We start from the raw sequence: 22,810 nt of genomic DNA, 5'->3' as shown, positions 1-22,810 counted from the left end.
TGATTTAAAATTTAGTAATAACTCCTAGTATAGTATAAACAGTTGTGTCACAAACCAATTGACAGATGAACCAACCTAAGTTATTTGTTGAAAGTACCTTGAGTCAGTTTTATAATTCACAAGCGTTTTCTCCCATAAAAAAAAAAAAATCACTCAGATCTTTTCCATCAATTCAATCTCCTCTTCTTTTGAATTGATATCAGTACACAGTTGACACTAGCAATCCAGGGAGGCCTATTGTCAGAGCCAGATGATTAATACAACATGTAAGAAGAGTAGTTGTAGCCTCTACCCAAGAGCACTGCAGTTAGGTCTCAGCAGTGGCAGGAAACAGCCTCTCTCTGGAGACCCAGGCAAGGACACAGATGTTACACAGCTTATACAAAACTTACTCTGGAAAACCCAGGCTCAGCCAGCACAGATAAAAAGGGATTCATAATTAACATCACACCACACCTAAGCAGTAAACATTCCAAAGTTATTTTAGAATCATTCAATTCTTTAAAGTTCACAACTTAAAGAAAAATCTGCTGGCTCAAGTCCCATCTCTTTCAAGAAGATTTCTCTGACTCTCTGAAAGTACATCTGTGAATGCAACATCACATACATCTCAAAGGCAAGAGTTTATTTTGTTTACACACTCTCTCCTTGGTCTCAATATGCCCAGAGGATACACTGCAGAACAGTTAACTTAAATAAGTAGGGAGCAGAAAAAGGTGACAAGGGGAAAAAGCGACCTCTTCAGAAAAAATTCCGTTCCTAACTCCTGTCTTTATCTTTTTATACCAAAACAACACTATTGTTAAACAAAAGATTGAAACTGACAGCCTTCTCCCTTTGTGGACTTGAAATAATGCTATGCTGAGATTCAGTATTACCCCCAAAGGGTAATACTCACAGATAAGGGGAGCAGGTCATATCCTAGGCTCTACTCTCATTTAAAGTATTTAACTATTCTGTTGCCCCAATTTCCTCACATCTGCAAATAACAGAGCCTACCTAACAAGGCTACCGTGTTGATTAAATAAAATTGAATTACTTAGCTTAGTGCCTGGCACAAACACCCAGTATTTGCACTATTATTACAACCTATAGACAAAAAGCAAATATAAAACGAATAAATTTTGATAAGACTTCTTATCAAGAAAAGGAAAATATATATAAGGAAAAATATAAAGCAAATAATTCTCTAAAACATTCACTCTACTTGAGGACTCATGCACACAGGAAAAAGAAAGCACATACCAAAAGACTGGGCACAGAAAATCTAGTTAGCACTCAATATTAGCTATAATTGCCATAAACCACCGCCTAAGCTTAGGACTTATTTTTGTGCTTTTTTAATACTCTCACTGTATGTCTAGAGTTACTTTTATTTTAATATTTCATGTTGCTTATAATAAAAATAAAGCAAACCAAATGCCCAACAATTTAAATTATGAAATATTCATACAATGAAATATTATGCAAGCATAAATAACAACAATGCAGAGCTATATTTACTGACACGAAAAAGTGTGTGCTTCACTGTTGAATGAAAAGTAAAGTTTTTACAAACCAAAACATACACTATGACCTCATTTTTGTTTAAAAAAGTAAGTGGTAAGATTCTTTCGTCTTGGGGCCCGCCCCATGGCCAAGTGGTTAAGTTCTCATGCTCTGCTTCTGTGGCCCGGGGTTTCGCCGGTTCGGATGCCGGGCACAGATGGTAATGGTACCGCTCGTCAGGCCACACTGAGGTGGCATCCTACATGCCACAACTAGAAGGACCAAAATCTAAAATATATAACTATATACTGAGGGGAAGGGGGGAGAAAAATTAAAAAGAAAAAAAATATATATACATATAAGATTCTTTTGTTTTTTGTTTTCTGGCTTATATAACGTCTCCACCATAAGCACATATTACTTGTATAATAAAAGAGAAAGAAGCAAAAAGAAAATAACGCAAATTCTTAAAGAGCCAAAACATCTGGGTAAGGCAAAATGTCACGACAACATTCTTAAATTTAATGTATTGAGCAGAATGCTGATTAAAGCAATGATTCCCATCCCACTTGAATCCCAAAAGCTCCACTCTTCAAGAATTTAAAAGCAGAGAAAGACTGTCACGCAGTTTGACAAAAACAGTACAACAGTTTATAATCACCTTTCTCCAAAGAATACAAAGCATTAAAAGCTATAATTTATTAATCCTCATAACAACCTGGGCAGTAAGTTTGGGGCTGGGATTATAATTTCCAATTTACTAGTGGGAATAGATAATAAAAGTTACATGGTACATTCAGAATAAAGAAACCTAAAATAGCCCAATTTTTAGTTCATCTAATAAACCACAATCTGACAAATAAATACAGATGGACCCAATGGACCTGCTGTCATTGACACAAATTAAGATTCTGCAGAAAGCTTGCAGAGACAAAAGAAAGGGGCCATCTAATCAAGGTCCTTTAAAAGGCTATAAAAGGTTGGGCAGGTAATTAACGGTTTCTCTCCCAGTTCCAAGGAAGCTTTTTGGGGCCTGGAAGACGTCAAATGAGTTCAGCAGGCAAACACATTTGGGAAGGATTTCCCTGATGGAGATTCACAATGTATTTCATCATTCTGAACAAATGTTTGCCTTTACCAAATTTACATAACAAATAAGCATTTTTTTTTTCCATTACACCTATTAATATCTTGCAGAACACTGTTCTGAGGGATACAAGCTGGGATCAAGTTCAAATATGTGACACCTCTAGGGTCCCTTCCTGTGCTTATGATTCTATTATTCTAAACTGCAACACAGGTTAAAAGGCAGACTTCCACCTAACACAAGTAGCACTTGGGAAGCACAAATATACCCCTTGGGCAGAGTTCCTCACCCCCAGTACTACTGACATCTTGTGCCGAATAATTTTTTGGGGTTTTTTTTTTGTTGCACTAGGCGTCTCTCCTGTGCATTGTAGGACCTTTAGCAGCATCCCTGGCCTCCACCCACTAGATGCCAGTAGCACCTTCCTACAAATTATGACAACCAAACATGCCTCCAGTCATGTCAAATGTCTCATTAGGGGGCAAAATCACCTCCCAGTTGAGAACCACTGCCTAGAAATACAGATTCTCTCTCTATATATTCTTTCCAGAAAGCAAAACATATCCAGCTGCTTCAAAAAAACTGCAAATCAGAACTAACTCCACACCTACAAATGAAAACCGTGCCTTATTCCTTTTAAATTCTCAGGACAGGACTTCAGGTATACAAGGATAATCTGGAGCATCCTCCTTGCAAAAATGTTGATAAACTGCAGAGACCCAAGGGGAAGAGTTTGGCCATTTGGCTAACCGCACTTTCACTGAAAACAGAAGCAAAAATCAGATAGGGAAGAAAAGTTTGCCCATAATGTGGCTTCTACTAACCTATTCCCCACCATTACCTCATTACTCTGCACAAAGGAAAGAAAGAAATAGGAGGAGGAAGGATGGTTAGGGAAGTATCCGTGAAGCCGTCAAAATTTCAGCTGAAACTTGAAAATCATCTAAAATTTCATTATGTAAAAGGCTATGGCAAGAGAACAGTAACGTGGCATTCCAGTAAGAGGAAATGGCATGGGAAAAGGCAAGGCTGTGGGAAAACAGGACATCCTGCAGGTTAAAAGAAATGATCAACTTGCTTGAAATATAAAGTATATTTTAATGGAGAAAACATATAGAAAAAGGTGGAAAAGGAGTTTGAAGCCAGATGATTAATGGACAACCTTGAACAGACAGCCTTTACCCAGACTTAAAGGCAGAAGAACATCATTAAAGGTTTTTCAAATGCAGAGTGACACATCAAAACAATGCTTTAGTGAGAACAGTTGGCTAAGATAAAAAGAAAGTAAAAAGGCAAAGAGCAATGAAGAAGCTACTGCAATAATCCAGACAGGATGCAACAAGAACCTCAACTAAGGTGGTCACCACAGTAGAATGGTCATTCTCCTCCAAGCTTAAATCCAGAAACTGGAAGGGGCTGAAGTCTGCAGAAGGGCCAAATAAGTGACAAAAACAAAATGTAGAGGCTCTTAAAGACTGAAGAGGAGGCTCTTTTTTCCTTCATAACTCATCTCCTTTATGATGAAATTCTTCCATTTATTTCTCATAAAGCTGTTCAGGTTTGGTATATCCTTTCCGTTCCTAATACTACGAACCCAAACCCAGGCCACGTCCTCATCAGCTCACACCGAAATTATCTAACAGTTTTCTAACGCCTTAGTCCTCCAATGCATTCCATACGTTTTTATCAGCTCATTTCTCTACTCTAGATTAGCTCCTAGTGCCTTTTTCACGAGCCCAAATTCTCCAAGATGAAACTTAAAATAATATCAGAGCAAGTGCACATGGTAGCATGGACCCAGAACTCACCCCAGATTACCAACTCCATAATCTCTGCCTGTGCTGCTGCTTCTACCTGGAAGGCCCTTCTACCCCTTAGTCCCAAAACTTAATCAATCCTTCAAGACACAGCATCTCCACAAAAACTTTTCCAGACTATTCAGATTCACATCGCTTTCTTCCTGTTTAAATTGTACAATGCAGCTAAAGTCACCATGACTCAATTCAAATTACCCGCATGTTCCCTAATTACTGTCAATTTATTAATTCTATTTCCAAGACAGGCAAAGTTCTTTAGAATCCTTCTTTTGCATGCTCACTAACTTTATCTGGAGCTTGGTACACAGTAAGCACTTACTGACTGGGACAGAACAGTCAAAAGACCTGGTGAGGTAGGCCTATCAAGTATAAGTTAAGATTTTGCTAAGCAGAGAAAGGTGAGGAAATTCTAATCAAGAAACTGACACAAACAAAATAATGGGGAAGAATATGGGAGATGACCCACAGAACAACTTGGATGATCCAAGTAATATATGTACAGCTTCTCAAGAAGAGGAAGAAAGCAAGCAGCTATGTAGTGATTTTGCCATCAAGCGCTAGAAGCTACATTATGGGACACACTGGAAAGTATTTCTTTTACATGGAAACAAACTAAGATTTGTTACGGAATACAATAGGAAGTGGGAGGCAAAATTTTTATTATGAAAAAAAGAATGTGGGCCACGCCACCCCAGTCCCTAACACTTTCTTATGCCAAGAGGGCTTCTTAACTAAAAAAGTTTTGTAATTACTAAGAGAATCATACCTCTTACTGGAGGATAGGTTATTATTATGACTACTACTCACTAACATTAATTGACCTTTTACTATGTCAGTCACTGTGCTAAGTGTTTTTACACACATGTTCTCAATCTTCACAATAACATTATAAGGCAAGTACTCTTATTCTCATTTTATAGATGAGGAAATTTGATGTTCAGAAGTTAAGCAATGTGCTCAAGATCATGCAACTACTAAACTGCAGAGGCAAACTTCCAATTCACATCTCTAAGTCTAAAGCCCATGCTTTTAACTTCTATACTAGGTAGTTTAAAGGTAGATTTAAACTGGAAGGGCCTTAACTGCTAGATTTCAAAGTTTAGTCTTTAGAGGAAAGTCACTGAGGGAATACCAACTGATTATCTCCAATAAACATTTTATTAAAATGCCTACAGCATTCAAAGCACCACACTAAGTGCCTACAAGGATGACAAGGACCAATAAAGAGACACCACTGTGATCAGGGAATTGGGTGAGGGGCACATCAGGAGACTAACACAGGCTGAGAGTGGGTGGCGTCACACAAGGCTTCCCAGAGGAAATAAGATCTAAGCTGAAAGCTAAAGAATAAGTAGCATCTAGCATCATCCAGACAGCTACCTCTGGCATCCCATATCCAAAACCTATTCCCTGCCCCCAACAACAAATCCAAAACAAACTCCTGCCTCTCAAGATTCCCTATGTGAGTGAATCCTGATCCCAATCACTGATTTACCATCTATCATATCTCATTTAAACATATACTAATGCCAGAAAAGAGCAAGAGAAAAACTACAGTTCATGGTCTAATGTTGGAGACACTAAGAATTAAAGCAGTTTCATTAATGCCAAAGATAAGTAGAAATTAGGTGCAAAGGTGAGCCCAGGTGATAAAGCACTGTTTTGCCTTGAAGGGTCAAGGGAGGCTTCCAGAAAGAGATGACATTCTGGCTGAATTCTGAAGGATGAATAGGGAGGATTTAACAGGTTGAATGACAGGCACATTGACTCCATCCTTAATGCCACTACCTTAGTTCAGAGCCTCATTATGTACTACAGTAATGCAGGAAGTAGTAATCTCCCAACTGTTCTTCTTTCTTCCTGTCTCAGCAAGCCTTCAATCTAGCGTCCACTACCAAAATGACTACTAGAAAGGAAGCAGGAAGAGAGGGAAGGTGGGGGGGAACATAAATCTGACCATGTTATGCTCCTACTTAAGATCCTTCAGTGACTCTAGGGTCAGTAAGAATCCAAACTCCCCACACAGCATATACCTACCCTCTTTTTACACTCGGCTTCATCTCTAACCTGTCCCCATTTCAGCCACCTGAATCTTATTTATAATTCCAGGCCCTTCCATGCCCTTGCACCTTTGCTCATGCTGAACTTTCTTTCTAAGGTTCAGCTCCAAGGTCACATACTCTTTCAAGTACTCCCCCTTCATGCCAGGGTGAGTTAGGGGTCTCTTCCTCTCCAGGGTCTTATCTGCACTCCTATGACACCCTGGGCAACAGCTCATAATGTAATATGAACTCAATTTTGTCCGTCCTCCCCTTCCCTAGACTGTATACTTCTTAAAAGGAGGGTTATGGCTTATTTTATCTCTATCCCCTAGATGTAGCACTGTGCCTGGCAGACAGTGGACCAATGCGTATTAGTTAACCTGAGTGTTCTACGTTAAACGCATCGGATGGAGATCCATTCTGAAGTTAATGAGGATGCTGGTCATAGTGATAACAACCTAACAAGAAGCAGGCATCAACTGAATCTGAATGACGTAGACTTCATCTACCTCAAAAGTTCCACTCATTTATATTGCCAAGCACCTGCACTCTGAGAAACTTTTTAACTGTACTTTTTAAACTATTAAATTTGGTTACATAAGCCTTTTGAAAGCATTATCTATCAAAATTTTAAATGCAATTACCCAAACTTTTACCCAGTAACTGCACTTCTAGGAATCCATCCAACAGAAATATTTTCATAGATACATAAAGATATACACACAATTCTTTCAGTAAAGTATTGTTAAAAAAAACACCCTAAACTTAAAGACACACTAGAATATTATGCAGCTATTTGAAAAAAGAGAACTGTATATGTTGATGTGAAAAATCTCTATGATATATAGCTAAGTGGAAAAAAAAAAGATTAAACCACATAACAAGTATGATCCCATTTGTGCTTAAAAATAAGCAAATTGTTTAGAAGGATGACTACATATCAAAATAATCATTAGTGTTTATCCTAGTTCTAGCCTATCCTATTTCTATCCACTGAATTCAAACTTCCTACCAGTCTAGCTCACAAAAGGCTAAAGAGCAAAAGATGTATTTTTATCCCATCTCTTTCTAACAAACTCTAATACAAGTGTTTCTGAACAATCCTAAAATCGGAGGCTTCTTGAAGAGTCCAAGCAAGTCAAAGGGAAACAGGTTATTCTTGGCATGGGGGGCAGCAGGGAGTGGGAGTGGAGGGTCCTTGACCAAATCCCACAGATCTCACTGAAACCTACCTTGTCTCTTTAGAGTACTGAATTAATGATTAAAAAATTAATTTTTCCAAAGCCAGGGAAATGTTAAAGTTAATACTAACATCTTTCTTTCATTCTCATGGGAGGCCAAAGGGGAAACTAGGAGGTAAGCAGTAAATCACTAACTGCAAAAACCAGCACTTTTTTTTTTTTGATATATGCTTACGGTCTTCAAACATCCTCAGTTCCGCCATGGTAATATATGAACAGTTTAATGAAACTTTCCTGACAGTTCAACTTATCATACTAGTATTTCTAAAAATCCCCTATACTAACACAGATCAGAAACTAATTAGCTTTTTGCCTCTATCCTTTAAGTATTTCTAAAAAGCCTCTATACTAACAACAAACATCAGAAACTAAACTAATTAGCTTTTCGCCTCTATCCTTCACACCCTCCTCCAGTGGAGGTGCTAAAAGGAATTACAAAGGCCAAACAGCAAGCGGCAAAAAAAAGTCTGGATATCAGTTTTTAACAATTTTCAGTTTAACATCCTAACAACAAAATTGTTATTCATCTTTTTTATTCCCCAACACTTCCCCTCCAACTGAATTTAATCAGGTCTGACCTAAAGCTGCTCCCTTTCAAAAAGGGAATTAAAAGGTGAGGGACTCCATTAAGTTTGATGCCAATCAAGCAACTTTTTCCAAACAAGGGCAGAATCTGCTGTACTTAAAATTCAGAGTGAGATCTCATTTGGGATTCCTGGTTCAAGTAACAAGAACCAAAGTTTTTGATAACATTTAGATAAAACTGCACTGAATTTACCTCCACCCTACATTTCCTGACTTGCAAAAGCATGGAAAGAAACTGTAATTCTAAAAAAATTAGAACTAGAAGAAAAAAGGGCAACTTTACAGTCAACAACAATAAAATATACAGCTTAACAATTCTCAGTTAATTAATTCCCTAGTAGGCCAGAGCATTCAAATGTTAAAATTTTACGGAGCTAGCTTAAAATCTTGAAAAAGCAAGTCTTGCATAAAGTAACATTTATTAAACAGGTATTATTTGCCAGACACTGCTACCTAATGGAAAAATAAGAATTTAAAAAGTCTCCACCTTGAAGAGCTTCTTGGCATAAAGGTTTAAAATACTCATATACAATCACTAAGTTTTTCTTTCAGACTACCCAAGTTTCTTCTTCATTCATAAATGAATTGTGCTCTCTACTTTGAAGTAGGTTTCCTCATACTCTACGTTTTAGCTTTACCTTTATTCTACCAAAGACAAGAAAAAGCTTAACACATAAAGAAAAAATATCTATTTCAGCTCATCTTGGAGTCCAGGCATTTTGATAAATCATATTTATTGGCTTATTTTCTCCTAGACATTTTACCTCACATCCTAAAGGACAGGCACATGGCATAATGTAGGAATAAATGATAATTGAATTAATAACTAATAATGATTCTACTAACCATTCAGACTGATCTTTTCCTTATGACCCACAATTCTCCTCACAATCTGCAAGTGACACCCAAAGATACCACGTACCTACCACTTCTCCTGGCCTCCGAATGTTGGTGACCTCTAGTGGAGTGGGATATTTGTCTTTTCTAATCCATATTGTCTTCTCTAACCATTATTGTTGTTCACTGAGGTTTTTTTGGGTTTTTTTTTAGGACGATTAGCCCTGAGCTAACATCCGCTGCCAACCCTCCTGTTTTTGCTGAGGAAGACTGGCCCTGAGCTAACATCCATGCCTATCTTCCTCTACTTTATATGTGGGACGCCTGCAACAGCATGGCTCAACAACTGGTGCTAGGTCCACACCCGGGATCTGAACCAGCGAACCCCGGGCCGCCGAAGCAGAAGGTGCAAACTTAACCGATGCATCACCGGGCTGGCCCCATCGTTGTTCACTGAGTTTTGATCTCCCATTTTGGGAAGTGGGAAGTGCTGATGAAAGAGTCTTATTTTGTGTTATGAATAATTACACTCTAGAAAGAATATTTTTGCAGAACTTTTAGTATGTCTAGAGGCTAATATGCAATTTATTAGGATAAAAACTATAATTTAAACATAAATCCTCAGAAGCAACAACAAGACTCAAAAACCAGTCTCAACACAGATTTCCAAGAAATAGTTAAAGTCCTATTTCAGGGAAAGGACATGGTCCAAGTACTCTCTGTGCTGACACAGTAGGCAGGCTGGGTGTGTGAGGCCGTTTTCTCTAAGACGACTGCACTGTACTCCTTCATCAAGTGGTTAAGTAAAAGTGCACTACTGTGAAAGATGCTTCCTGAGACCTGGAACAGTCTAACCAAAGGCAGAAACTTAAAACAGAGGAGGAGGGCCAAGAAAAGGTGCTTTAAAACTCTAAATAAACCACTCCATGATGAGCTGTGCTCTGAGGCAATCAAATCAACTGAAGACCACATACTTAGTCTGCACTGGTCTCTCCTTTCCAAACTCAAGGCAATGAAGAGAACCTTTGGGGGAAAAAAAATCAATTAATTTAAAAAATCTCTCTCTCTTCAGGAAGGAAGTCACTTAATTTCCGTGTCTTAATGGCCTCACCAAGAAGAAAAAATAAGCACTACCAAACCCAAGGAAGCTGACTAAATATAAGAAGAATAAGCATTACTCTTTAAACGCAGTATTTCCAACTATTGTATAGAAAATCCGATATGGATTAGTACATTTTCCACAACATTTAAAAATTGCTTTTCCAGTATAACAAAGTAGCAAAAGTTCCTGACTAGAACCGCTCAATACTAGAATACCTTCTCAAACCAGCATCACCAATCACAATGGTCCTATGTTCACAGACTACGTGAGTCAGGTTACACCAAACAGAACAAATCTAAAACTTGCTATCCACTTTAAAATACAATTAAACTCTGTGGTCAATCTAATAAAATCCAGAGGCTGTAGAGACACTGGCTATAGTGTAGCATCACTAGAGATGGAAGAGTACTGGCAGTGTCTGAAGAAGAAAAAAAAATGGAATAGAGTTGTCTTCCTTTCTTCTCACCTTGATAAAAGTTCAAAAGTGAACTAAGGCTTACTCATTGCTAGCTTCCAGAATTTTCCTCAACAGGATAATGATAAGTCAGCTAAGAATCAAAGAATTCTCCGCAGGTTTAACACAGAAATAACGTGTGTAGGTAGGAAGAAAGAAAATCAGACAAAAATTTAACATCTTACTTTGGTAAAGCACAAAAGTCAAATACTAATGTTCTGAACAAGGCTTTCAGGAAAGATGCAGGAACACTTCTAAATACTTCACGTCAACAGATTCACACAGGTGGAAGGACCAAAACCCCACCCCACCTCAAGGCTCTATCAATACTTAATTGATCACTCTTTCAACTGTCTACAGACACAGATCAAAAATACTTATTTTATACATATTTAAATGAGGCAGTCAATACACACCAACTATCTTCACCATAATACAGATGTTAAGAATCGTCCTCACACCTAATGTTTCCCTCCAAGTAGTGCACAGTTGAGAAATAAAAAATTAACCACCTCAAATGAGATCACTAACAAATACAACAAATATGCTAAAGGTCAAAGGAATTGCATATTTTGTTGGATAAACCTGGTAGAAATCAAAATCAGAATTCCACGACTGAGGATACTTATCCCACATTTACAATACATTTTTTAAATTCCCAAAGGGTGAGAATTTTTACCTTGCCTTATTTTTAGAACTACACATCACACTGCACATATCACATGACATGATGTAACTGTTAGCAAAGAAAAAGGCCCAAACCATTGAAAATATACATGTTAAGAGGAACTGAATCACTGCATACTTAACAATCGCTACATTTCATATTTACTTTTTTTTTTAATGTTTCTCAACTCACAATTTTTTCTTAATTGGAAAAGTGACTAAAAACCTATGTAGAAAGAACAGAGAAATGTGCTTGGCATTTTATAAAATATGAATTTACTCAATTACTGGGAAAACTGGTATGAAGAAACAGATAATAGAACAGCATTCTTCTAAACCTATAGGATTAAGAGCAAAAATTCTCCACACCAGAAACGTAATGAAACAACTTTAGGTAGAAAAACAATTACTCAGAAGTAGTCACTGTCGTTAGGAGAAAAGAAAAACAGTTTTAACTGACAACGCCTGCAGACAATTGAAAATTTCTAAATTGGTCAGACACGATGTTAGAAAAGGAACCAAGTATATCCTATAGAAGGGGGGAGGGGAAAACACACCCACTTAAGCCTTTGTAAATAGTGGTACTTTAAACGACCTAAAAAGCAGGGAAAACAGAAACTACAGACTATTCAGAAAAATGGAACACACATTCCAATGTACTACTTTCCATACTTCAAAGTGCTTTAGAGATGAAGTTCAGTAACAATCTATAACTATATCATGATTATGCAAGGCAAAGATTATGTAATTTTATCGTTTATTATAAACGTTCTCCGACTCTAAAACTAAAACACCTAAAACGTTTAGATCTCTCCAATGGGGAGGGGTAAGGCTCTTCTGGGCTACAATTAAAAAATATAAACACACACCCCAAAACAAACAAAAAAACACGATTGCTAGCCACGTGACAAAGGAGATGGCAACACCAGGATTGTGAATGGAGGGGAGGGAGGCGAGGCAGGAGGATTAGGGAGATTTCTCGGAACTTTGGGGACCTCAGGATTCGAGTCTCCAGACCCTTAAGGTCCCAAACTCTAGCCCTACGAGTTGTACTGTTAACAATCTTAAGTACAGTTTTATTAAGAGGTCACGAAAAATGCTCCAGTGACCTCCACAATAAAGGAGAAAAAAACGGAGGAGGAGGAAAGAGAGCAATTTAAAGTGGCGCCATGTCACCCCTTCTCCCTTAAGGCAATCAATAAGCGATAGTTAAGTAACGTGTTTCTCCCAAAAAACCACACTGGGATCCCGACAATGGAAAACAAAAGGGTTTTTAAGTAAAACATAAGGATAGGGTTTGTTTATCGCAGGGAAAACAATCTAACTATTTGCTGAGAATCAAAAGACCGTCAGCCGGAAAACAGGCCCCCCAAACTCACTTAAAAGCAAATAAATGCCTCTTCCTCTTTAGTTAAAAAAAAAGAAAAGAAAAAAACACGTCCGCCTGAGAGAGACCATATCTGAAAAGCTAAGTGACCTCAATTTACAGGCAGCAAAAATAATAAATAAATGAAACAACCATCTCACTACACAATCAGAGTTGTGATACACACCGTGAAACGCGCAAGATGTGTGTTTCGAGCAGAGAAAGGCCTTTTGCAGTCAAGAGAAGTTCAAGGCGAGAGCCAGAGTTTGTTTTCGGGTTTTTTTTACGGGAATAAATGGTGTTAAGGCCGCATTTTTAAATAGAACGCCAAAGGAAAAGCTGGCGAAGAAGGCGGCAGCTGGTGGGGAAGGGCCCCCGCACACCCCCGCCCTTGGGGCGACTCCCAGCCCCGGACCCGCAGCGGGGAAGCCCGGAGAGGCCATTTAAAGTTCCGGAGAATTTTCCTGCCCTGCCCTGCCTTTCCAGTTACAAGTAACAAAGAGAGGGAGAAATGGGAGCCACAGAAAGAGCGAGGAGAAGGAGAAAGGGCAGCGGGAGGAGGAGGAGGAGAGGAGCAGCAGCAGCAGCAGCACCTACCACGTGATGGAGGAGCGTAGCCCGGGCGGATTCAGCCCCACAAAATGGGCGCAGTTTGCAAACAGCCCCCGGCTTGGGCGCCGAGGGCCGGCGGCGGCGGGCGGGGGCGCGCGGCGGCGGCTCCGGCCCGGGCCCGCCGCTCTCCTCCCCCCCGGCGCCCGGAGCCGCCCTGACTTTCCGGGCGGGGGGGGCGAGGCGGAGGGGGAGGGGAAGGCGGCGGCGGCAGGGAGCGGCCGCTTTTTCTTCTCTTTCGGGCCCTTTCTCCGGCCTTCCTCGGCTCCGGTGGGGCCTGGGCACGGCGGGGGACCGCAGCCCGGCCGGGAGGACGGGCGGGCGGGGGCAGAGGGTGAAGCCGCCCCCCCGCCCCGCACAAACAAGCGCCGCCGTCTGCAGCCCGAGCCCGCACCCCGGCCGCCACCCCCGGACGCCTCTTCCCGGCCGGGGAGCGCGCTCCGGCCGCCCCCCGCGCCGCCGCGGCGAGACGAGTCGGCTTCGCTACGGTGCTCGGTTCTCCCGCCGGCTCGGCGAGCGGTGGCGGCGGTGGCGGCGGCACTGGGAAAATGGCGGCCGAGCTCCTTTTCCCTCCCCCCCTTTAATCTGAAGCGGAGGGAGAATGGAGCGAGCGAGCGAGCGGGCGAGCGCCGGGGACACGGGGAGGAGGGACAGCAGCGCCTCCGCCGGCTGCGGCTGCGGCGGCGAAGGGCCGCTCCGCCCCGGCGCGCCGCCAGGGGGCGCCCGCCGCGCCGCCCCCGCGGGCCGCCAGGAGGCGCGGCCGCCGCCGCCTCAGTCATGGCTCCTCGCCGCCGCCGCCGCTGTTTCTGCACCTCCATCTGCGGAGGCCGCCGCGCCGGGCCCCAGCTGCTCCCGGACGCGCGGCGGCGGCACGCGGCACTGCGGCAGGCGGGAGCGGGCCCTTGCTCATGCCGGGGTGAGGCTAACCTGAGGCACTGACGCCGTCACATTCCCTCCGCGCCCGGGCTGGCGGGACCGCGCGCCCGCTACGAGGGACAAGACGGGCTGGCGCGGCGGAGCGAGAGGACGTGAGCGAGGAACTGTGTGCACTGTGTAGTGAAGAGGCTACTGCCGCGGGTGCCAGACTACCAAGCTAAACGTGCGCTGAGGCGGGGGCAGGCTCCCTGACCAGGGAGGCGCTCTCCGCCGCCCTTTGTCCTAGCAGCCTGCCTCTGTACACTGCAGCATGCCTGGGCACTCGCCCCAACCCCGCGCTCCGCAGCCGCCAAGGTAAAAAAAAAAAAAAGGCGCACGTCGTTGTTGCGCAGGCGCGGGCCAAGGACCGCGCCGGGCCAGCCCGGGAAGGGAAGGGGCAGCCGGTAGCGACAGGGGAAGTGATGGCCCACCAGCGCCGGGCCCGCTGGGAACTGTAGTTTTCGGTAAGAAGCATACGTCTTGTCTTGGGTGTCAAGGCTTGGCAGATCCGCCGAAACAGGCAAATGGCATTACACAATGAGTATTTATGCTTCCTGTCGCCACCAAAAGGAAGTTCACTGCCATGCTAAAAGTTTAACAAAGAACTCCATAGAGAAACCCAAATCTCACAACAAAATCAAACTTCCCACTTTCCTACCAGAGTTGATTTAAAGCGGTGATACTATCGTTCCTCATGATCAGTGTGTCACTACAGTATTTTATTCCTTTCCCAAAACGGAGCTTTAAAATAATGAAACTTTCTCTAGATTAAAGAAATTCAGCAATAAAATACAAAGTGTAACATTTACACAAATTATAATTCCACCATCCTTTAAAACTAAAGAAAAAGTTGCCAAAAGATGAATTCAGTGCTTTGATTTAAAAAGGAACTCTGGAATTCATGAAAATATTACCTTAAATGACTGAAGAAAAAAAGTTTCCAACGATTAAATCATCAAATTCAGCAGATGAAAAGGATATGTTATACTACCAAAAAGGAAGATGAGAAATGCTCAATACTGTTTTGTGGCTTACCAGAACCAATATCCGGTGGTATGCGTCACTTCTGCTAGCCAAAAAAACACCCTCACAGTTTTAGTCCTCCCACAAAGTTACACTAACTCCCCAGCTCTACAGCATCTGCACCTATATTTCCGTGAGTTTTCATTTGTACTCTTAAAATCACACTCTCAATCATAGTTATGGTTCTCAGATATCAAAAGCAAGCAAGTATACATATTTGTATACATATCCAAAAGAGATCCTAGTCTTTGCTTTTTAATTTATAATTCTGGGGAAGAAAATTTAGTTAATTAAAAAATGTACACACACATATCTCCACATAAATAGTAATTCTACAAAATATAGCAGAAGAGTGTTAAACACACAATTCCAGGACCAACAGATGGCGAACTAGAGCCCTAATCTGAGGATTCTGAAATCTAAATGAGCAGAATGAAAACACCAAATAAGGGAAAGCCCTTTGCAGTATACACTTAAATATTATGTTCAAAGAAACCTACCACAAAATAATTAATGTTACTACTGCCTCGACTCTTAAAACTCAATGGCCAGATTTAATTAGGCCCCCAAATAACCAAGGTTATAAGATACATTTTTTCAATGGTTTAGGAAAAAGGTGGAAATGCTCATTTTAAAACATGCATTTTGGGGAAAAATAGATTCAAACTTTCCCTTTCTCTCACTGCTCAGCCCAAGAGTCAGGAGTTCACAGTGTTTATGGCACTTAAATCAGTCAACCTGTTTTACATTCTTATCTCAAATCAGATGTCTTTCTGCTTAGGCATCAATTTTTACCAATAAGGGCATACAAAGGTGAGCCACTAAAGAGACAAAAATTTTAGGGAGAGAAATAAACACTTAGATACTACTCACTTTTCCTATCACTCTTGGAATAGCCATTGTGGGTGACTCTCCAATATCGACTCTATCCTAATGGATTAGTTTTAACCCACTCTCTCTGCCAAGGATTGGTTGGGAATGGGCATGGAACCTAATCCTGGCCAATGAGACATGAGCAGAAGGCCTCCAAGAGAGAACTGTGAGAAAAACTTCTATTCTGAAGAGGAGACAAGGAAAACAGTGCCTCTTCCTCAGACAGTGCTGAGCATGGCACCTCAAACTGCTGCAGTCACCTTACGGCAAGCCTGAAGACGCCACCAACATCAAAGCAGGCAGAGTGGAGAGTTGGCAAGAACCTTGATCCTTGGTGACAGCATTAAGCCATTATATCACACAATCCTGATATCTACAAAACTTCTAGACTTCCAGCTACATGTAACATGTAATTGTTTAAGCCAATTTGAGTTGTTTCCTATACCTGAAGTCAAAAACATACTGATTAATTTCTCATATTTTAGAGTATTTGTATTATATTACTTTATGAGTCATATTTTATATAAGCTTATTTATTCCTCAGAAAGGCCCTTCCCTCCTATACACAACTCTATACCCATCCGTGTCTATCTATGTCTTCTTTCTACCTAGAAAAAGAGGACCATCCCTCTTCACCATTGTTCCTTGTTCATTCCTCTCCCCCAATCCACCTCCAACTTATTTTCCCTTCCAGATATGTTCCACCACACCACCATTATTATTTACTTGCTTCACTTAACAACAGTGTTGATAACTGGCACTATATTACCCTCCTCTTGGTTAAATGCTCTCTGTAATTCCTCTGAGATTGTTTTCATAGATCAGTCTTACCTCCTGACGCTGGCCTCAAAGTGCTCAAAGGCAGGAACTATGGTTATTCCAACTTCAGATTTACTACTCTAGTTTATACAATAAACACATTCCAAAAAGGCACTCTCTAACTGCACCACCATCAACAAGCCAAGTATTTCTAAGTAGAATATTCTGTCACAAATTCAGTACTTCAAATGTCCAAACTAATCACAAAAGGACAAGGGATTATTTTGTTTTGCACTTAAAAAAAAAAAAAGCAATTATTATATTAACTCAGGAGAAAGTCCTAAAGCCAAAACTATTTAGTTTCAAAAGGACAGGGACGCAGTTTTTGTTCTTTTTGCATCCCAGGGACTTAGTCCAGAGCCTTACAAAAGGAGACACTTCATAAGAATTTGCTGAATAAATGAAAAAAGGTATAGTGTGAGAATTAAGAGTATGAGATCTGAGGGTAGCCCTAGATTTTATCCTGCTTCCATCATTTAACCAGTTGTGTTACTTTGCAAAGTACTTAACCTATAAGCTTCAGTTTCTGCTCTGTGAAAATGAGATAATAATAATGCCTACCTCATAAGTTATTATTATTAATTAAGCTATTTTCCAAAGTTCAATAATTGAAAGGTTAAAATACAAGGTAAGTAAAGGTCAGCACCTCTTTCCTAATTCAAGCTTCAAATTCCGATCTACAGACTCCAGCAAACAATGTTTTTCATTCATAAAATCAGATAACACTCTACATAAAAATACTTGGAGCTCCCTAAAAACATACTCTAATTCTGAAAAGGATTATTTACAATCATAAATCTAAAGCCACATTTAAAAATATTTAAATGCATTTATTCAACAAAAACTTACTGAGCACCTATTAAGCTCAAGACCCTCTTCCAGGTATCATAGAAATGAACAAATTAATCTAAGACAATATTAAAATTATATCGTAAAAAATCTTGACTGAAATTGATGCATGCTCTCATGTTAATATTTTACTAGCTAAATATTAAGTAGAAAGCCAAAATAAACTGCACCAAAGTTAATAAATTTAAATCAAAGAATTTTGGATGTAGAAGGAATATGGAAGGCCATCTAGTTCAACCTCCAAGTTTTATTAGTGGGAAAATGAGGCCAAGAAAGAAGAGTTAGGAGACTGCCCAAAGCCTCAAAGCTAAAGGACAGGCTGGGATCAGGGTGTCAGCCTCCAATTCTCACTCTTGCCACTGCATCACCTGCCTTCCAGGGTTCTATCTTCCCAGCAGAAACATGCTACTCACTTGGCAAATAAGAAGTGCAAACAAGATAAAGGCATGAAACCCGCACAATACTACCTATTTCACAGTTTCACAACTGTCAAGGTTTGGCCAAATGTAAGTAAAAGAAAATCCTCACACTGATTACAATGACTATAAAGCTCAGAACTATTTTTTTCATTAAATGGAGGTATCAACAGATTCAAAATACCATATATTCTTAGGTACTCAGTCCAGTAGCAACAAAGTTTCAATAAGATTAAATAACTTCAGGCATGTGAAAAACTTTTGTAAATGGCAAAGTATTATAAGAATGCATGGTATTCCTTAGTTTCAATCCCACCTAAAAACAAGATAATTTCTTCCTCATACTAGAGATACAGACTCCAGAATTTACATAAAGATATTATCATACCATCTCACCACAGAAGTGATCCCATAACTCAATGAAAAGAAAAACTAATCTTAGGCTTCATGATTTAACTGTGTTAGTAATGAGAACAATAACTAAAGTTACAGGTTAACCCTGAAAGCACTCCTAAATCTAGAAATAATTTATTTGGGGATAATTCAGAAGATAGCACTAAAATTCAACTGAATACAACTGTATCACTTAAAGAAACAAGTCAGGTTCTCTCAGGCTATCAGCTATGTTAAGATCTAACATCCAAGATTGATGGTGTTCTCCTCTGCAGTCCCAGATTTCAACGTAGCTACATAAGCACTGACTTCCAACGCATGCAGTTTAACCAGGGCTCTATATGAATATTTTAAAAGTTTCTCAAGGAGTTAAGTTAAATGAACAAACAGAAAACTATACTGATTATTTAGGTGGATTTTAATTAATTCTAATACTTTGAACTTTAGTATAGAACATTTCAAAATTCTCAAATAATTAGAATTAATCAAAAAAGTTAACTGACCAAACATAACAAAAGGAATGCTCTTATATACTGATTGTGCAGATGAAGCAACGTCAAATGAAGCAATCTGCCCCGGACCTAAACACTGCATCAGATAATAAACTTGAATGTCAGAATTTGCCCCAAATTTACCAAGAAACTGCCTGACTCCTTTTCCAAATGAAACTTAAAGGTAAACATGCAGAAGAATTTCAAGGCAGATATGAGGAGCCAAGTTGTGGAAGGCCTGATAAAGAGAGTCAGAGGGAAAAAACTTACTCAAAGAGAAAAGGAGGCAGCAGGAGCACAAGTTGAAAAGCATTAAAAAAAAATTTTTTTAAGTCAGTTGCTGAGTCCAAAGTTAAGATGCAACTTCTAAAATCTTGCTCTGATGGCATAGCAAACCTAGGGATTTGGGAGACAGCCCACCTGTCCCCTCCAATGGAGAGGCACAGCACTCTTGGAACATTACTTTTTAATCCACTAATTCCTGGGTTCTTGAACTGGATTCTCATGTACACTCTGGAGCATACAACTATGGACTAGGGAGTAACTGGAACCACTGAGAAAATGAGAGAGACTCTGCTAGAGTGTCAGTTTAATCAAAGATTGTAGTAAAATCAGATACATTTTTGTTAAACACAAATATATTACAAAGCAAAATACAAAATTCTCATTTGTTCAAAATAGAGGAGTTTTCAGAGGAATGTCCTTTTTGTGACAAGCTGCTCTGGACAACCCCAAACCCTGAGAGTACTTTGTAGGAAAAGGTGGAGAAGCACTGCTTTAGGTCATTTATAGATAAATATGCATGCCAAAACCCCTGAACATAGCCCCTTTATACAGATAATGAAACCTGACAACATCTAATGTAAAAATTGTCATGGGTACAATATTGTAAATGAGACCATAAGCTACTGACAACATGACTGAAATTCAGGAAATGCTAAAGTCCCTGGCTTATCTCTGTCACTCATTTACTAGGAAAGCATATATAATTTTTTTAACAGTAATCTTTTTTCAGTTTCAAATTAGACTGACAAAAATAGGGCCAGCCCCGTGGCCATGTGGTTAAGTTCGTGCGTTCCGCTTCGGTGGCTCAGGGTTTCACCAGTTCGGATCCTGGGTACAGACATGGCACCACTCATCAAGCCATGCTGAGGTGGCGTCCCACATGCCACAACTAGAAGGATGCACAACTAAAAATACACAACTACGTACCAGGGAACTTTGGGGAGAAAAAGGAAAAAAAATATATATGTATTAAAAAAATAGAACACAATATTCAGTATTTTCAGTCATATTCCAAATTAATTCCCACAATCAAATTTTTAGACACAAATTTATCTAATAAAATTTTTCCCAAATGAACTAACTTGAACTAGCAGAACAAAAAAAATAAAATAACTAAATGAAACTATATCTTCTGTGGTATAAAGAGGGAAAAAACCTTCTGTGTAGGGAACTACTCACACTTTCTAGAACATGTATGGTGGCAATATCAAAATGTGATCTTGCTGGTAATATTTGGGGTAGGGCTTTAAATTTTTATAACTTGACAACAGTAACATTTGTAGTCCTGCCTTCAATCATTTTCTTTGATTTTCAATAAAACTAGATATCCCCTTAAAACCCTATCATTAATTCCCATTCATTCATAAACATTTATTGAGTGCCTAGTGGATGCTAAACACTGTAGGACTTCTGGAAAAAAATACTGTCACCATCATAAGCTATGTGGTAGCCAAGAAAAATCTCTTCTATTCATTGATATTTTAAATGATTAAAAATTCAAAGCTCATAAGTAATAAGAGAACAATTAGCAAAATTTTAGTGCTTTATACTTCCAATTCCACTCTCTTCTAGCCTTTTGTGAAGCTTGCCTAAACCACCCCAAGAATGCTAAAATTAGATGCCATCTACAGCATAACAGAATGAAGTAACAAAGCAAGTACCCCAAAATAAAACTAAAAGGGCCGGCCTGGTGGCGCAGAGGTTAAGTGCACATGTTCCGCTTCAGTGGCCCAGGGTTCGCCAGTTCGGATCCCAGGTGCGGACATGGCACCGCTTGGCATGCCATGCTGTGGTAGGCATCCCACATATAAAGTAGAGGAAGATGGGCACAGATGTTAGCTCAGGGCTAGTCTTCCTCAGCAAAAAGAGGAGGATTGGCAGCAGTTAGCTCAGGGCTAATCGTCCTCAAAAAAATAAATAAATAAATAAAATAAAACTAAGAGTAGAGGCTAAGGGAACTAAGTAGCGGGCAAGGATCTAAAGTGCTGGACTTGGAAGTTCTACCCAGAATGTCTCAAGATTGGCAAAAGATCTAGAAAGAGAAAATCTGTGGGGCTGCCCCATGGCCAAGCAGTTAAGTTCTCATGTTCTGCTGTGGCGGCCCAGGGTTTCACCGGTTCGGAGCCTGGGCGCGGACATGGCACTGCTCATCAGGCCACACTGGGGCAGCATCCCACATGCCACAACTGGAAGAACCCACAACTAAATATACGCAACTGTGTACCTGGGGCCTTTGGGGAGAAAAAGGTAAAATAAAATCTTTTAAAAAAAAAAAGAAAATTTGTGACATAATCCAATTGTATTTAATTCTGTATCCTCCTTTCATTCTCAAATATTTGCTATTGCCCTGTGGAGGAAACTTCTAGGTCTTCTGACTGCCACAAATTCAATAACACATCATCTCTTAAATATTAATTATCTTCATTCAGTAATTAGGCAATTAGAATTTATTATTGTCAAATGAATGTCCAAAGTTAAACCAAAATTATTTCAAGATGAAGTCAAGAGCGTATCTCAACTTCTTTGATAAGGCTATTATTACCCTGATACCAAAACCAAAGACATCACAAAAAAACTACAGACCAATATCCCTTAGGGATATAGATGTAAAAATTCTCAACAAAACACTAGCAAACAAATCCAGCAGCATATAAAAAGGATTGTATATCTTTGCTAAGTGTGATTAATCTTAGGAATTCAAGGTTGGTTTAATACCTGAAAGTCAATTAATGTAATATGGCTAAAAGCTACCCAATCATCTCAATTGATGCAGAAAAAGCATTTGACAAAATCCAACACCCTTTCAGGATAAAAACACACAACAAACCAGAACTGAAGAAAACTTCCTCAACCTGACAAAAGGTATCTATGAAAAACCCACAGCTAATATCATACTTAATGGAGAAAAACTGAGTACTTTCTCCCTGAGATCAAAAACAAAACAAGGATGTCTGGTCTCACCATTTCCATTCAACATTGTACTGGATACTCCAGCCAGGGCAATTAGGCAAGAAAAATAAATAAAAAGCATTCAGGTTACAAAGGAAGAAGTAAAACTACTTTTATTTGTACATGACATAATCTTGTATATAGACAATCCTAAAGAACCCAGAAGTAAACTATTAGAGCTATAAACAAGTCCATCCATGTCACAGGATACAAGATCACTACATAAATATCAATTGTATTTTGATACACTAGCAATGAACCATCTGAAAATAAAGAAAAACACTTCCATTTACAATAGCATCAAAAAGAATAAAACTTATAAATAAACAAAATAAGTATAAATTTATTTTAAAACTACAAAAATTCTGAAAACTACAAAAATTGTCGAAAGAAGTTAAGAAGTCCTAATTAAGTGGAAACAGATCCCATGTTCATGGATCAGAAGATGTAACATTATTAAGATGGCAATACTCCCTAAATTGATCTACAGATTCAATTTAGTC

The 22,810-nt window shown here is 39.8% G+C and overlaps 1 protein-coding gene across 6 annotated transcripts in view; it reads right to left on the bottom strand.

The window, feature by feature from the left end:
* The window catches only part of KANSL1 (KAT8 regulatory NSL complex subunit 1), a 175,529-nt gene that overhangs the window by 136,155 nt on the left and 16,564 nt on the right, over nt 1-22,810 (bottom strand). The window contains exon 1 of one of the 6 annotated variants that reach the window (XM_008523216.2): nt 13,283-13,431. The exons of 4 other annotated variants lie outside the window; for them this stretch is intronic. The gene's annotated coding sequence lies outside the window, so the exon portion shown is untranslated. Of the gene's footprint in view, nt 1-13,282; nt 13,432-22,810 lie in introns of those variants that run through there. One more of the 6 variants, XM_008523218.2, reaches the window with a different exon arrangement.

Source organism: Equus przewalskii, chromosome 10 (genome assembly GCF_037783145.1).
Source record: "Equus przewalskii isolate Varuska chromosome 10, EquPr2, whole genome shotgun sequence".
In the NCBI taxonomy this organism is placed as follows: domain Eukaryota; kingdom Metazoa; phylum Chordata; class Mammalia; order Perissodactyla; family Equidae; genus Equus; species Equus przewalskii.
The sequence above is the reverse complement of the archived record's forward strand: the minus strand, read 5'-3'. Positions and strand labels throughout refer to the sequence as shown.